This window comes from Brachyistius frenatus, unplaced genomic scaffold (genome assembly GCF_029030835.1).
Source record: "Brachyistius frenatus isolate BFR_SWC_R1_liver_20210118 unplaced genomic scaffold, ASM2903083v1 Contig_230, whole genome shotgun sequence".
Lineage (NCBI taxonomy): Eukaryota > Metazoa > Chordata > Actinopteri > Embiotocidae > Brachyistius > Brachyistius frenatus.
The window spans coordinates 418,659-436,183 of NW_027210829.1; the positions used below are offsets into that span (position 1 = coordinate 418,659).

The 17,525-nt window shown below is 39.7% G+C and overlaps 1 protein-coding gene across 2 annotated transcripts in view; it reads left to right on the plus strand.

The window, feature by feature from the left end:
- slit3 (slit homolog 3 (Drosophila)) overlaps nucleotides 1-17,525 on the plus strand; it is a 256,297-nt gene that overhangs the window by 153,228 nt on the left and 85,544 nt on the right. The window lies entirely within an intron of this gene.

Genomic DNA, 17,525 nt, shown 5'->3' on the forward strand with positions numbered 1-17,525 from the left:
TTTTTCCCCTTTCGTGTGAAATTTACATCTTCGTCTCCTCTCCTCTAACTTGTGTATCGTCCTCCACTCTTTCAATTTCATCTACTTCTCTATCTCGTTGTTGTTTCTTTCTCTTGATATTCAGCTGCTGTATGTCTTCAGTGTAAGAAAAGCTTTAACTTATAGATGATTTTGTTGAGAACAAACTGTTTATTTTTGTGTTTCTGTGTGCAAATTATCCTTCGTGATATCCCTGTATGCGTGTGCTTGTGCGTGTGTGTGTGTGTGTGTGTGTGTGTGTGTGTGTATGTGTGAGTGAGTGAGTGTGCTGAGGTGCATGTCTAAGTACTTGTGCGCATTGCTTGCAAGGATGAAGCGTAGCGTACCTGTTCATTCACCAGCAAATGTGTAGTCCTTCAGACAAACACATACACACGCACACACGCACACACACACACACACACACACACACACACACACACACACACACACACACACACACACACACACACACACACACACACACACACACACACACACACACACACACACACATAATCACAAAGATTGGGAAAACAGTGTATCTGCCCCCTGCTGTGGTTTGCATTTTCTTTGCGCCGTGTGTGTTAGCGCATGTGGGTGATTCCCCCTGCATATGGGGATATGTTAATGTTCTTGCGTGCTTGCTTCCAGCTGTGTGAGTGATTGAACCTGTGTGTGTGTGTGTGTGTGTGTGAGCGTGTGTGTGAGAGTGTGAGAGGAGATTGTATGCGTCTGATCTGTCCACATTTCTAGAGTTGCTCATTTGTCACAATGCTCAGAGGTGTGACTGGCGACTGTGCAATGCAAGCTGTGTTAGGAAAGGTGTCTACTTCTTCCACAGCGTGCATGAATGTGTGTGTGTGTGTGTGTGTGTGTGTGTGTGTGTGTGTGTGTGTGTGTGTGTGTGTGTGTGTGTGTGTGTGTGTGTGTGTGTGTGTGTGTGTGTGTGTGTACGTGTCCGTAAGGTGAATTTGTTCAATCTCAGAAGCCGGTGCTGTGCTTTGTTTTGTATTGTGCATCTTGCCTTCAACTCATTGCAACAACTGAGCTGTAAAATAATATATTTTCTCAAATATTTCTCTGTGAGGATACAGACTATGAAGGTTTAAGTGTCAGGTCTCCGTTTTGTAAATAAAACAGAGCTTGAAAGAAGTTAATGAATATAGATTCTCTCACTGGTTGGCTAAGCACTGGTTAGTTGGTCTGCAGGGTTGTTGGCAACGCATTCATGGTGCTGAGAGGTGGACAGATTAGTGGTAGTGTTGCTCAATAAGTTTAATAAGAGGTCAATTATACAGCAAATCAGGCAGAGACAAAGACATAGAGGGACAAGAAGAGAGAGAGGAAGAGGGAGAGAGCAGGGGAAAAGATGGGATGAAAATAATAATCAAGCGCAGAAGAAGAAGAGAAGGCTGATATCGCTGTCATAGCCTGCCCATTTGTCCATTTGTCCATCCTTGGTGACTTAGTACAGGGATAAATGCTGGCGTATCATCACTAGGGGTCCATTGTGATAGACTCAAAGAAACATGTTACTGATGATACGATGCTGAAGTTGAAATTTGAACAGGAGCAGGACGTTGTTGATTCTCGTGGTTTTAAACACATTGTGACAATAATCAGCCACTTGATTCATCAGTTAGGCAGCTGAAATTCAGAGTTGAGCTCTAATTGGCTGCTTCTGGCAGAAGTCTGTCTCATTATGACATAAAGATGTACTGTACCAAGCAGCATTTTGGGGAGACAGACTATTAAAACCAGAGACTATTATGTGAAATACACTGAGCCTCTGCTAAGCACATGATAAAAACCAGAGTCAGTTCAATGGAAGGAAAAAAAACAAAACAGTGTTAATGCCAAAATCTATTGGATACATGTGTTTTCTGAGCAGCTTTATGTAAAATGGTAAAAGCAAAAATGACATCCTTATTTATTATTGAAACCAGGTATTCCACTTTTGTCTATAATGTACAGTTTTGTTTTTTTTAAATCACCCTTAAAGACTGATCAACAGTTAAATCAAACATATTTGTGTCATGATTTTATACAGTCAAAGGCTGATGTAAAAGCTCAGTGAGATTACCAACAGGGTCGGGCACATCTTGTTTAGTATCCTGCTGTAGTTGGTGTGATTGTTCCTGGTGCAGTCTGGTGCTGCCTAATGCGTTCACATGAATCATTAAAGAGAGTAGAGGATTCAGTAGTAAATGGTTCAATACAGTGTATGTCAGCGAACACTGTACACCTCATCCAGTCCAACATAAAATGTAATCACCACTAATAAATGTAAAAATATGAAATGTTTTCAAGACAGCAATCTAGATGTTTATTCAACCTGTCCTGATTCCTTCATCTCCACATTTTATTCCCTTTCAGCAAAGTTTTTTTTTTTTTTTTTGAGTCCCTGGCCTCACTTTTAGCTCAGCACACAATGGAAGTGATAGGGGGCAGATAGAGGGGGATCGGCAGTGCGAGATACAACATATTAGCAATTCATAAGACTCTGACAGCTGAGTGCTCGGCAGGATTTACAATTCACTGTAAATACGCAGCCGTTCCCATTCACAGCAGACAGCATGACAGCACACAGTATATTCGCCGAATGTGACGTTTTAATAAAGGCAGGTGTGTGCGTCTGGTTGTGCGAGTCAAGTGTTTGTGTGTTCGCGTGCGAGAGTTTGTGCACATGTGCAAAGAGCATGAATGACAGTAAGCAATTCTGCCGCTGGACTGATCTTCATTTCGAGCATCTGAACACGCGCGCATGCGCACGCGCATACACACACACACACACACACACACGCGCACACACACACACACACACACACACACACACACACACACACACACACACACACACACACACACACACACACACACACACACACACACACACACACACACACACACACACACAGATGTATGCGTACCCATACATGTCCATGCACACACACACACACAAACACAGACGCAGCCCCATCTGTTCAGTTCTTGGGGTTGATTTCGTGACCGAAGTACAAAATGGGATGATAGAGATAACAGTGATTGGAGGTCATGTGACTGCACCATCAGGTAGGTGTGTATATGTGTGTCTCCACACCTGTGTGTGTGTCTGTGAGAGGGAGAATATTCTCTTATACTTCTGTCTTTGCAGGGACCTGTTTGAGTTTAAGACTTTAAAATTGAAGACATTTTTGGAAAACATCGGCTTTTACCTGTTTGGTTTTAAATTTGAATTAATGGGTTTAGCCTAAGTTTAGGTTTAATGTTGAACAGGTTGGGTCTTCTATTAAGTAGTAATGCTGATTATTTGCTGGTTTCAGCCTGAGGATTTGCTGTTATTCACTTTTTCATATGTAGATGGAGCATCTTTGGGTCAAACAGTTTTAAAATGCCACCCTGCATTAATTGTGACTGGTATTTTTAAGTATTTTTAGACATATAACACACATAATAATCAGTTAATTGAAAAAAAGAATAATGATATACAAGTAATACTTATGAAATGATACAAAATATTGTTAAATGAAACCCTAATTATGGTAACATCTGGGATTGGGGATTGCAAAGGGGATTTAATAAAGGGCTGGAAAATGTATCACATCAAAGTGGAAGTGTGTACATACATGTATGTCACTGTGGCTGGATAAGCATGTGTCAGTGTGTGTTTGTGTGTGTGATGTCACTATCCATGTTTGTTTGTCTGCCTCTTTGTACACCTACACATTTTGAGAGGATGATCATCTCAAAAGATGTTGATAATATACTTTTGTATTTGAATGTGACTGTACATATTAGTTAGAAATGTAGAATATCGTATAAAAGATGATATATGTAGCCTGGAGGGGAATAGATACATGATGTGTGTGTGTGTGTGTGTGTCTGTTCCTGTGTGTCTGCGTCATGCTAATTGAAAGAAGTGCAGCTCTGTCTTTGCGTGCCACTAATGAATCTCCACTTTAATTAATCTAGTCATTTTTAATTAGCCAATGTTTCTTGGTAGGCCGGGCTTTATCTGAGCTGAATATGTTGCACAGGAGCAGGTTTGACGAGTCAATGCTGAATATTTGGATGTCTGGCTCATTTTGAAAATGCCAAATGGATTTCAGTTTGTTAGTTTCATTAATCTTGTTATAATTGTTGTCGGGAAATAAAAAGGTGCGATAGGACGCTTTTTTATTATTAAATCTGACATTTTAAAATTTTGAGACATTTGAAAGAATTGGATTTGTAAAATATTTCACCCTTCGTATAAAAAAAATATTACCTGCTGACGTGACGGAAAGCCATAATTATTTTTCTTTGTTGGACAAAATAACGACATCATAAATATTCCTGGTTTTAAGCATTGCATTTTTATGTGTTTTCTTTAAAAATGTTATCAACAGAAATCAAAATCCTCCACTTTTCCCATCATTTTAAATACATACTACTCTGCAGCACCATTGAGATGTATGTACACCATCCAAATCATCATGGAGCAAAATAAAATACATACTGTACCCGTCACACAAGACTCCACGAAGTTCAGGGAAACCATTTTTTTTTTTTTATGTGCAGCTTTGACAGAAGAGTTTTGCTTCCTGAAAAGGTTTTTAGGAAGAAAGACGGATATGACTTAAGACACTTTTACATTCACCATTTCCTCTGATATCCTTTCCTTTTACTCATGTCCTTAGATAGTCTCTTTTTCTCTCGCTTTCTCCCCTCTCCGCTCTCTCTTTCATGGCTGCCGGGATGAAAGTGGGGGATCGGTGTTGTAAAGGCGAGGCAGAGCGGGGCTATGATTTATTTAGACCTAAAAGGACTGTGGTTACTATCCTATCCTTTTTGGCCAGGAAAGGCAAGAGACAAGAGGGGGGGGGGGGTGAAGGGGTATTCACAAAATGGAAAAGGCAAGAAGGAGGAATTTGAGGGAAGGGAAAGAAAGTAAGGCGTGTGGTATTGGTGTTGTAAAAGCAGCCAGTTTCCTGGACATCATTTATTTATCCACTGTTGGACCTGAGGAGAGAAGGAGGGAGAGACCAGGCGATACAGAGGAAGAGACAGAAAGGGAAGCAGAGAAATCCATCGATATGGAGGCAGTAGGAGGTTGATGATAGAGAGATACATGTGGGGAAAAGGAGGGATAAAAGGCAGCAAGAGAAAGAAGACAGAAAACGGACAGAAGAAAGACATCAGAGCCATTACATGCTGCACAACAAAAAAACTTCTGCATTTTTTGCAAAATGAAACCAGAAGAAATGTAGGAAACAAATCTGTAAAAGGCAGAGAGACTGAGATGAAATGGGAGACAGGGAAGGAGGAAGAAGCACTGATGTGACATTAGCGGGTAAAAAAAAAAAAAGAGCGTTGTGATCGAAAATAGATTGGAGATCAGAGTGAGGAGAGGAGGGAGGCATTAATTATTGATGGAACAAATGTCTGACTGACTGACTCAATTTGGTCCTTTGTTGTTGCCAGACCACCAAAGCTGTCAGATAGACTCAGAACAGCGTTTCTCAAAGTGAGGATGGAGACCCCTTCTGGGTCGCTGGTGTGTTCTTTTACTGGTTTTTAGGTTTTATCAGAATGAACTGAGGCAGAGTTTATTATATTGAAAATGATGTTGAAAATATTATCTAATGTTCTCTCAATCAAGAGTTTTAATTGTAAAACTGATCAGTACAAATTGAAGACACCTCAGTGGACATATAAATAAGCTGAGTCTCAAATAGTAATTGCCTTTGTTGCATGCAGAGACGTAATATTTTCCTTCTGAAAAGGTGAGCATCATTATATTTAACAGTTATCTGTCAATCATTAAGCCACATACTGTTTGAATTGAAGACAATCATAAACAGCTGTCCGAGAGCTTTATTGCTTTGGCTTTGAGTTCAACTTGACCTCTGCTGCAGGTCATCTCAACTTTCTTGTTAATATCCGTCCAGTCATTTTCCACCACCAGAAGACAGACTCCAATACTGCCACGATGAAAAATTTAAAGGGGAAATTAGCATGCTCCGGTGATTTTAGGTGAGCCTTCGCTGCCTGAAAATTAGAGACGTCGGTCTTTTGGCTGGGACGTCACAAGTCCATTTATGAAATTAACTTTTTGGCTTGTACGCAAAGGCTTTTTTGAAATTGTCTAAGAAGAGTCACTTTTCATGACCAAAATAATTGCAGCTCAAAGGACCATAAAAAATAAAGGCAAAGAGACCAAACCTGTACTTAGATTTAACAGGTTTATTTACAAAATACAAAAAAATAGATGAAATGCGGACGTGAGCAAGGTCAGTGTGACAAAGTGAGTGGATGTTCGTGGGGAAATGATGGACAAGCAAACATAGCTTATAGATAGAGTCTCTGTGAGAGGCTTAAGTTGACAGCTTTCATAATATGTTGGGTCATTGCACCCAGGTGCTCACAGTCCGCTTAAGTGGAAAGGCCCCACCTCAGTCTGGGTATCATTAAAACATTTTTTATATTGGTACCAATATCGATACTGATATTTTGACTTTGATAGCGGTTCCTAAACAATACTGCCGTTTTCCACATTTGATTAAGTCAATTTGCAGAAAAATAAAATTACATCACACACTACGGTACAAATCTTTAGTTTTCATGCAGTTTAGAGGGGGAGGGAGTGTGTCACCCAGGTTATTTTCTGTTGCTACAATTAACAGATGTTTCCTAAACACCTCACATGGAAGTAATCGCTGTGCACTATTCACAGCAGGTACAAAGTTTTAAAACAGTACAAGTTCAAAGACTTGGTCATTAAGGTGGTAAAAGGTTACTAACATGATACACAATATAGATTAATTGGCAGACAAATGTAACAGACGTTTGGCCTTTAGTGTTGTGGGTGTCGGTTTGAAACCATGTTGTGTAATTCAAAGCCACACACTGGGTGGGGAAATGAAGAAAAGTCTCTCATGCTGTATCTCTTAACATCAAGAATCAAGGATGCCCTTTAGCAGGGCGCCTGCTCTGCTGGGAGATCCATGTGAGAGGTATGAATGACCAGCTCAGTATCTCTGACACAGTGATAAGTTCATATCAGAGGATTCTCCAGTGCACAATTTAGGTGATAGAGTGCCTTTCTTATAGAGAAGTGGACGGTCAATGGGGTGGACGTCGAGATCGCAGTTGAGCATGAAGCATAACACAAGGGCAAGAAAAGTGTTCGAATTTGGTTTCTGAACAACAAACAGATATCATTTCAGATATTTTTCTGATATGAACAATTTGACATACTTTTACTCTATTAAATAGATCTGAATACTTCTTCTACCACTGAGTTTAGGCTGTTGAAACACTTGGTTAAACTTAACAGATGTGCGTTGGTTAGGATATTGTACCTGGTTAAGATTAGGAAAAGATCACGTCAGTTTAATAAATGGTCAAACAAACTCAAAGATTCTTAAAACTGACAGTCCTCTTTGTAAAGGAAACAGACACTTTCAGAATTGACAACAACTAATGTTGCTGAACCGAGTGTTATCCTTTGTTTTACCAGACAAGTTAATTCATTGACTTTACTGCCTGTTCTTTGTGATGCCCTGCCAGGAAAGAGTAGCATTGATTATGTTTGTATGAAAACAGCAGCTGTTTCATTGATGTCCACAATAGTTTAGTGATTGAATATAAAAGTGCCAAAACAAGTGTTCGTTATAGATTAAAAAAAAATAAAAAAATCTTCTCTTTGTCATCTGTGAACACAGAAATAGACTCACGCTTCACTCATTATTCTTTCACTAAGAATCATGAACAGATTGCAAGCCAAGGTGGCCTTATCATATTTGTCATTAAACACCTATCAGAATCAATTAGTGCGGCACAATAATTCTAAACAAGTGATTTTCCTAATGGCGAGCGTTGCTGATGCATGACAGTGAGCTTTGCAGCATTAACATGAAACAAAAAGATTGAGCCTAATGACTTGACAGGCCCTTTCATCTCAGTTAAAGCTTTTGAAGGCTTCAGATTGGTATTAGTATAGTTTATAAACACATTTTGCGACTTGGAGCTGGTTCATCTTCTGATTATTGACAACTACAAATAAAGAGACTCTCCGAGTATCTTTTACAAAGGTCTGACCTTTTCTTAAGCTGCGTGTCCTGCCATGACTTACAGCTTATAAACAAAGATTTTTCTGCTAATATCAACGTTTCATGTTTCGCCTTTCAAAGCTGCGATGCCGCCACGAACCCGTCGAAGGGAAACTGCAACATGACTTTTCTTCAATGCGTGACTGGAGAGGAGCACCGTGATCGTTAAACTCAACAATCCCGCAGTCAGCTTTACTCCTAATACTTTTGATTCCACCTTTTTATTTTTTATTTTGAAAGCCTTTGATGGTGGGAGCTGTGTGTGCTCAAACTGGTAAGGCCAATAAACACGGCAGAAGTGGAAATGTAATTATGTGATAAACACAGTCTTTATATTTGGCGGAGGAGCCACTCGCTCCACTTTGTCAGTTCGATTCCCGAGAATACCTCGTCTTTGCAATCACGTCAGCGCAGATGGTAGGCATTCCTCCTGTAGCGGCTAAAGACCGTGTGTGACAGCGTGCGTGTGTGTTTTTAGTCAGCGAGAGCTAATTTAATGCGGAGTGCCAGCACTGAATGCAGACCAGCCTTCCTCCGCTGCACCTTGAAGTCTTCCCTTCTACTATTTCGTGTCATTTGTAGCGTTGCGGCGTCGCAAAATTTATTTTTTTTATCCCCAAAACATGAAGTTTTATTTGGTTCCTTTACTTTGTTTGTGTACTGTTTCATTTCTTTTGTTTATTTATGTTACTTTAACTGCAGTTTTCGTAAGTTATTTTGTAGCTTAAATAACTCCTGTAGATAATTCAGTTTTCCACTTGTGGCGTTGGGTCGTCAACCTGGAAGCTGATTTCTGTAACCTTCCAATGTCTCCAATTGACCAGCTGGTCAAAAACCATAATGTAGATCTTATCTTCTTGACTCACTATCGTCTGTTCAGATGCGTTGTCTGCATGGGACGCAGTTTGTCAATGGTTTGCATTCACAAGGGCAAACCAATCATTGCTAATGCCCTGCAATGTCTCAATCAATAACATATAATCTATTTTAAAGCACTTACCTCATAGCTAACGCCCGATTTTGAATTCCACTGTGTTTTAGCAAGTGTGTCTGCGTGTCTTTGAATGAGTTAATTCAGTTAACGCGCGTGTCTGCCAGGTCACATCAGAATAAATGATGGGTCCCTGTGTGATGATGAATGGTAATTTAGATTTAACATAACTGGACTAACGAGCGCACTAATGACTCCAAAGCTAGCCTGGACAGCTCTCACTCGATAGGCTCACGCCTTGCATCCCAATGAGCTGGGGAAAGGGCACCCACGCACACACACACACACACACACACACACACACACACACACACACACACACACACACACACACACACACACACACACACACACACACACACACACACACACACACACACACACACTGAGTGAAAAAACATGCAGAAGTGTCTTAATAAATGCATGCATACACAATCATAAATTCAGACATGGTTCTGGCAGTGGAGCACACAGTCTGAGGTTGTGTCTATTTGCGTGTGTTTATGTGTAAGTGGTGTGTGCACAAGTGTGTATATTTCTGAGAACTAGTGGGAGCAGCGATGTCAGGCTAATATGAAGCTGATTAATTAATAATTATTCATTGGCCAGTTTTCAACCAGTTGAATTAGATGCGGTTTTTGTTCACTGATCTTTCAACTTTTTCGAGTTTTTTTTCTCTCTCCTGACAATGAAGATTAATGAAAGTAAATGATGAGTACTTCATCATATTCAGATATAAATATAATTAATCAGTTTAATTTTTCAAAATCATCTTATCTCAGTCAGAAATGTAAAGAGGGTGAAATTTAAGTGAATCTTTTATCCTCAGATCTGAAAATATTACATTTTTTAAAGCGACGGGAATATATCCAATGTTTTACAGCAAAGTCACTGCAATGTATTGCACAGTTGAACCTTGTTTTGTTTGTGTTTATTTACTAAAAAAAACATCCAACATTAACTGTTTCATGGTCCAATAAAATGAACGACCGCTTTATCTTCATTGGCGCAACATTTTCTTGCAACTATGTTGAATGACGTTCAAATATGAGACGTTACTTTAATGTAGAGTTTGTAAATTACCATTATGGATTTCTAAAACCACTTGTTTCCACCCTTTGTGTGCAGGCTCGATATCTTCAATACCATACAAAAATCTGATAATCTCTTCCTACTCAGTCCCTGAAAAAAGCCAATACATGTCCTTCAGCATGCATGCAGCGCGTATTGAAATGTTGTTGAGCGCTTAACAATATCCCTTCACTGGATCAATAAGGTTTATCTGTCCAGCAGAAGCTCCTTCTGACCTGGTCACTTACTGAAAGTTGGTTTGGACATTGTTTCAATGAATACCAAACAAGTAGTTACACAAAGCACCAAACTATCATCTGTAGTTGTTTTGGCAGATTCTTATTAGGACAGCGATACAAACATCATCAGTTACAAGACAGTTACAATCTTCTTTATTGATGTAAAGACAGTTTGAAGTGCAGTAGAAATGCATTAGGCTACATATGATTTGTTTACACCTTTATAAATCTAAAATAAAATTCAATATTTTTGTGAACTTAAACAGGAACCGCAGACATTTTGCATGATTAAAAATGTAAAAGTGCAAATAAACTGCAGATGAAACACTGATATTAAAGAGAAACATGCCAATAGCATCTTTTTAAAGGCAATGTCTTAATATATATATAAAAAAAGAAGATGGCTCAGTCTGTGGCCTTCTTGTTGATTCCCGCCTGCAGGACAGCCTTCTTTTCTGCTGATACCATACAAACATGACAAAGGGGTGGGGCCAGAAAGGATTGAGCTTGAGTGAATGAGAAGCAGGTCAGCAGTCACGGCGATGATGTCCACTGAACTGAACTCGATTACATTTTCTTTGAGTATGAGACTGTAACCAGGACGGATAGAAACTCAGGGTGTGACAAAGAGATACGTACGGCGGGAGGAAAGGCAGCATGGTTAGAAAAAAAAAAAAAAAAAAAGGGAGAAAAGAGGCCAAGCCTGCCATTACAAGACATTCCCACATACACACATCACACAGAGACATACATAAAGAGTCACGAGGTCTGAGAAGCACTCTAAAGAGCAGTGGAACAACTGCATATTTTATGATCACTTTTCTCCACGAAGAACAGCTTTCTGGTCGAGTTTGTACCACGGAGAGGCGGAGAGTGTGAGAAAAAGTGTACGGGAGACAGAGAGGAGTGAAATGAGTGCGTGTGTGTGGCAGAAGGGGCCAACCAGCTTCTGTCATAATTCATAAGGGGAGACGGACAGAGTTGCTCAGTGCACTGTAACTCCACAAGGTGACTTTCACTCCTGCACGGCTGTAACTCTCTTTCCATCCCTCACACACACACACACACACACACTCAATTATTTTTTTCATTTCTCTTTCTCCATTTAGCATCTTATCTTATGTCTGTTTTTTTTTTCTAACTTCAAAGCTTTTCTCCTTGTTTTTTTTTCAATCATTTCTCACCTGCAAGATTATCTCACCTGTCCATTTATCTCATTGTTTTTCATCCCTCCTTCCCCCTCATCTTCTCAATGCTTTGCCCCTCCTCTCCACCTCTCGCATCTATTCTACATACACCTATTCTCCACCTCCTACTCCTCCCTCTTCACGTATTCGTGTCATTCTTGTACTGTCATTCTTTTTCCGTTGCCAACACCCCTCCTTTTGTTCATCTTTGCGAATACAGAATATGTATGAAAGTGATTTAAAACTGGTTTTAGTGTCTACATTGACTATTAGCAGTTAGACTCGAAGTTTGGTGATCATTTTAATAAGCAGTGAGACGAGGATACATTTTTTTCTAGGGTGTTTCTTTTTTTTTTGCTATTAAATCAAGGGAAAAGAAGAAGATCAAGAAAACTAGAAAGACGTGTATCCATCCAGCTTGTAAGTGGGATGCAGTGGATTGAGCTGTTTGTGCTCTGTGGTGAAATGGGAATCAGGGTGGCAGCATTACTTTTTAATGATGTTTCCCACAGCACTGTCATAAGGAAATCATCTCATACTCACACACACAAAGTACTGCCAAATGACATTGCTTACAATTGGAAAGCTATGCACGCTAAATGAGGACGATGCACCCTGGGAGAGCTAATCTAACATTTTAAAGCCACTTTGAGATAAAAAAAGGAAGCTTATTCTGCTGCTCTGCAATAGGTTTAAACAAAATTAAACCCAAATAAAGCAGAGATATGAAGCATAGTTATTAACAGAAATACATCTAAGCATAATAATTACCATTTCTTTTGCATAATATATAAATTGTTTATTACCTTTCTTGTCATCAAAAACACATCTAAATGATTTTCAACAGCAAATTACCTTTATCTCCATGAATTATATTATTTTGCGTTTCAATATTATACAATATTCAAATTTAATATCCAGTTTCAACAGGAAATATTCTTAATGAGAGGAACCAAGGTGCTTCTATAATATGGTATCCTTGCAACTTAATGTGAACGGTCATCCTATATCTGATTCAAAAACCAAACTTTAGCCATGGTAATTGTTTACAAAGTGTCTGTAAGGTGCAAAACAAGTCATTGCTTAAGTCTGAAATTAGGTGACACATGATATATTAATGTCGTTCCTTCATCTGCCTTACTGCTTTTGTAATGGTTGCTACTCGTGTAAGTGGCACTTAAGCATATAAAATATAAATGTCATGTTGTTTTTTAGGTTAAGTGAAAAGTCTCTGTGAGTAAATTGGTATGTAAAATGTGTTCATTTACTATAAAAATACCAAACTAGACTTTTAAATCCATACTTAGATGATTATATCGAAGCATCAATTAATATACATCCCATTAATATCTTATTTTCAGCTCGTTTTCCGTATCTAGGTCACTCAATTTCAGAACGAAAAAAGCATCTTTAATCAAAGTTTAAACAAGTTGAATGCATTTCACCAGAAGACGCATTCTGACAGGCAAATTCAAGGGAAAAACTACACAGTAGAAAAACTATACGGGCTATTGCTATGCAAGCTTGTAGCCACCCAACACAATAAGCCAAAAAGATAGTGTAGCTCCAATTAAATTATGTGTGCTGTTAAGTATCGATTGTCTTCTGCTTTTGTGAAGAAAAAGAAAACTTAAACTTAAAACTTAACTTAAAATCATAGCTAAATAGAGCAGTTGTTTGTGCTGCTCCACTGGTGCAAGTGTCAAAATTAAACAAGAGTTAATGGGTAGAGAAAACTCTGTGTGTGTGTGTGTGTGTGTGTGTGTGTGTGTGTGTGTGTGTGTGTGTGTGTGTGTGTGTGTGTGTGTGTGTGTGTGTGTGTGTGTGTGTGTGTGTGTGTGTGTGTGTGTGTGTGTGTTTGCCCTGCATGTCAGAATATCCCCAGTGCAGTTGGTGTGTCTCCAGCCTCAGCCGGCCCCCCCAGTAACGATTGCATTTCTGTGGTTGCATCCTGCCTCCAGATCTGCCTTATATCCCCGACGCGTTGGCGCTGGATCGAAGCCCCCTGAAACGAACCTCTCCTGAACCTTAAGTTTAGTAATACAAAGAATGGTGTGTGTGTGTGTGTGTGTGTGTGTGCATGCGTTCCTGCGTGTGTGTCTGTGTGTGCGTGTGCGTGCGTGTGCATACATTCGAGGTTTCAAAAACAAAATCAGTTTAAGTAAATGCACGTGTACTTTACTCATTGATGTTTGTGTTCAATTACATCTTTTTGCACGTGTATGTTTGCATTTTTCTGTGTGTGTGTGTGTGTGTGTGTGTGTGTGTGTGTGTGTGTGTGTGTGTGTGTGTGTGTGTGTGTGTGTGTGTGTGTGTGTGCGCGCGCGTGCACAGCGGGGTCAGAAGAGAACAGAGCAGTGCAGCTTTCTGCTGTTCAGTGATTTTGGTTTGGCTGGCCTTTTGGCTTCTCTTTGAGTCAGTGGGCTCAGCTGAGCCATCACACCCTGGCAACAATAAGCAGCACCCTGGCGAAGACGGAGGGCCTGACCTGAAAGAGAGCGATGAGGCCGTGTGGGAAGAAAAGAAAGAAGGCAAAAGTGAGAAACAAGACAAGACGGAGAGTCAAAAAGAGAAAATGACAGACAGAGTCAGTAGCAGGCAGAAAAATACAGTTTAGAAACAGCTGTATAGAATTTGCTGGTAGGTGAGATGGAAAAAGAGAGAGGGAGAAATTATAGCCTATAGGGAGAGTAGCTGAGATAAGTGTTTAAGGTAACTTCTGTTTTCAGAATAATGACAGTGGTTTTAGACGCATTTGTGTGGGATTTAGAAAAGTAGTCGGGGGGGATAAAGAGAAAGGGAAGCAGGCTCTTTATAAGAGATAAAGAGAAGCTGTGACAGTCATTTATCCCTTTGGAATAACTACTCAGTGGATTTATAAGGCACTTTAGAGTTTGTTGGTTTGGAGAAAGAAAGGGTCAGACAGGTTGAAGGAGTGTCAAAGATAGAAATGAGGGAGAGGCGTAGAGAAAAGAGGTGAGGTAAAAGTAGTGAAAAAGAAGGACGAGAAGAAGGGAAGAAAGTAAAGAGAAAAGTGAAGGAGTATGGGTATAGTGACGGTGATTGGAACTGCCTTGTGAGTAACAGCCACACAGGAAATAAACCATTTCCACGTAGCTGTTGTTCCATTAACAGGATAGAGTTACGGAGGCTCAATACCACCTGAGGTAGTTACAAACTCTCATTTTGTCCATATACTGTATTTTCACAAGTCTAACTTGCAACATGCATTCAGTTGAATTACATACAAGTTGATATCCTTTTTTTTTTTTTTTTTTTTTTCAAAAAATTTTTTTTTCCAATTTTTTTTATATTTGTGGTGCTGAAATGAATCAAAGGTTTTCCCTCTATTTCGTTCTCCTTAATAAAGAGCACATAATAGTAGGAGGGCGACCATGTTAAAGTGGATGGGGGTGTTAACAAATTAAAACATGCATAAAGTCGGTAGCAGGCAATTCACACTGAGGGAGGGAGCGGGTAACAGAGAGCTTGTGCAGAGGTGGGACCAGCATCAGATATCGGAAGAGCTCGATGCCAGCAGCCTGACCCATGCACAATTAATCACATCCCACTGGGTGGCAAGACAGGAAGGAGGAGGAGAGATGGTGATGAGTGAGAGGCGCAGGAGGAGAGGAGGGACAGAGATGGGTGATTTAAGATGGAAGTCAAGCAGGGCTAAAAGACAATTGAGAAAAGATGAGGGAGAAAGCAAAATAAAGGAGGAGGGGAGTCAAGGAAGAGAAGCAATCTGTAATTTAATCGGTTAAGGTGTAATGATCTCATCAGTAGGTTTTTATGTACATATATCTTTCTGTCTCCCTCCTCCCTCCTATATAATTACTCTCTATTTGTTTCTTCGTTTCTTTCTTTCTTTCTTTCTTTCTTTCTTTCTTTCTTTCTTTCTTTCTTTCTTTCTTTCTTTCTTTCTCTCTTTCTTTCTTTCTTTCTTTCTTTCTTTCTGTTTCTCTCTCTCTTTCTTTCTTTCTTTCTTTCTCTCTTTCTCTCTTTCTTTCTTTCTTTCTTTCTTTCTTTCTTTCTTTCTTTCTTTCTTTCTTTCTTTCTTTCTTTCTTTCTTTCTTTCTTTCTTTCTTTCTTTCTTTCTTTCTTTCTTTCTTTCTTTCTTTCTTTCTTTCTTTCTTTCTTTCTTTATTTTATGTCCTTACTGTTCCAAGATTTTCATCTCTGAAACCCATAAAGCATTCATTATTTATTATTCGGTCAGAATACAAGGTTGACAGATAATGAAATATCCCAAAGCGAAACACACACACACACACACACACACACACACACACACACACACACACACACACACACACACACACACACACACACACACACACACACACACACACACACACACACACACACGTATCAGTCTCTCGGCTTTTGTCTCATACAACTTCCCTCCAAACCACATTATTGCCCAGTGACGGTCATCCTGTATTCCTGTTTTCAGGATCAACATCATCAGTTTGTGGTTTTCTACCCCACATTCAGGCTTTCATTTACACCCTGCTTTATAGAGCCTTGATGTTTCACTGGAATACCTTTGTATTTAAAATTGTATTCTCTTATAATTCTTTACCAAGAATCTGGCTCATTATTGGGCAAAGTTTTTTCCTTTTGTCCTTCAGCAGAGAAGCCTGCAGCTTTTCATCAGCCACTGGTCTCAGTGAGGAATAATGCAAACATGTATTATTCCTGTAATTGAAGCGCCAATACAGAAACCTCTTCTTGCCTAAAGTTAAAATGTCAAAGTTTTTCTTACAAAATAGTTTGTATTTTATTGTTTGACATCACATGTAAAGTGATCAGTTATACGGTCATTTGTCATACTTTTAGACATAAACATAGCAAAATTTGGTCAAAAAATGCCTCAACTACTAATTTTCTCAACCCTTAGTGCTTTTTTTCAGTTTGAGTTGTAAACATTTGAGTTTTCCCAGGGTGGTTTCCAACAGCAACACTGGAAATGTCAATTTTCTCAGAGATGAGTGGGGTAAATTGCGCAACTTTGGTTGTTCAAACACTCGAGAGTTTATTAAACCGCACCGCTTTTGTGCACACACACACTCGCGCACACATATATGAATGCAACATGGCATATATAGACAAAGAAGCCCAAGCACAAATACACACACATACTTGACAGATACACACAAACAAAACACGCAAACACGACTTAACATTAGGCTGCCAGGGAGAAGCAGGCATTAAACCCCGTGGGAAAGTTCAAATATGAGACAATAGAACTGCTGAAAGCTCTTAAGTCGTCCACCTAAAGACCCTTAAAGCCTGTTAGCAGACGTCATAGACCTTAACAGCTGAGTGTTAAAGTCATCAGGGTCAAAAATCACTTCAGCTTACAAGTTGGAATCTCCCGATCAAAAGAGATGCGTTCATTTGTATATCCCATTCTCTCTCTGTGGTCTCACACTCTCACCAACCTCCCACACGCACAAACAAACACATATACTTACGAAGGCACTGAAGCTTTTCATTCACACAGTCACATTCTTCAAAATCCTTTTGTGAGTCGACAAAACAAAACCACGAACAGAGCAACAAATGCAAAAGGCAACGCCGCATGCACACACACACACACACACACACACACTACGTATGCAAGAAGCATTGCACAGTGGTGCAGTCGAGTGCGACTCTCTGTGACTGATTACTTCAAGGGTCGGTGGGTCTCGCTGCCTGACTCAGCGAAACAGAACACAGCTGTCCACTCCGCAACATACACACAAGCATGCAAGCAAACACATGTACAGACATTTATAGACATAAGATCACACACACACACACACACACACACACACACACACACACACACACACACACACACACACACACACACACACACACACACACACACACACACACACACACACACACACATATTGATCTCTAAATG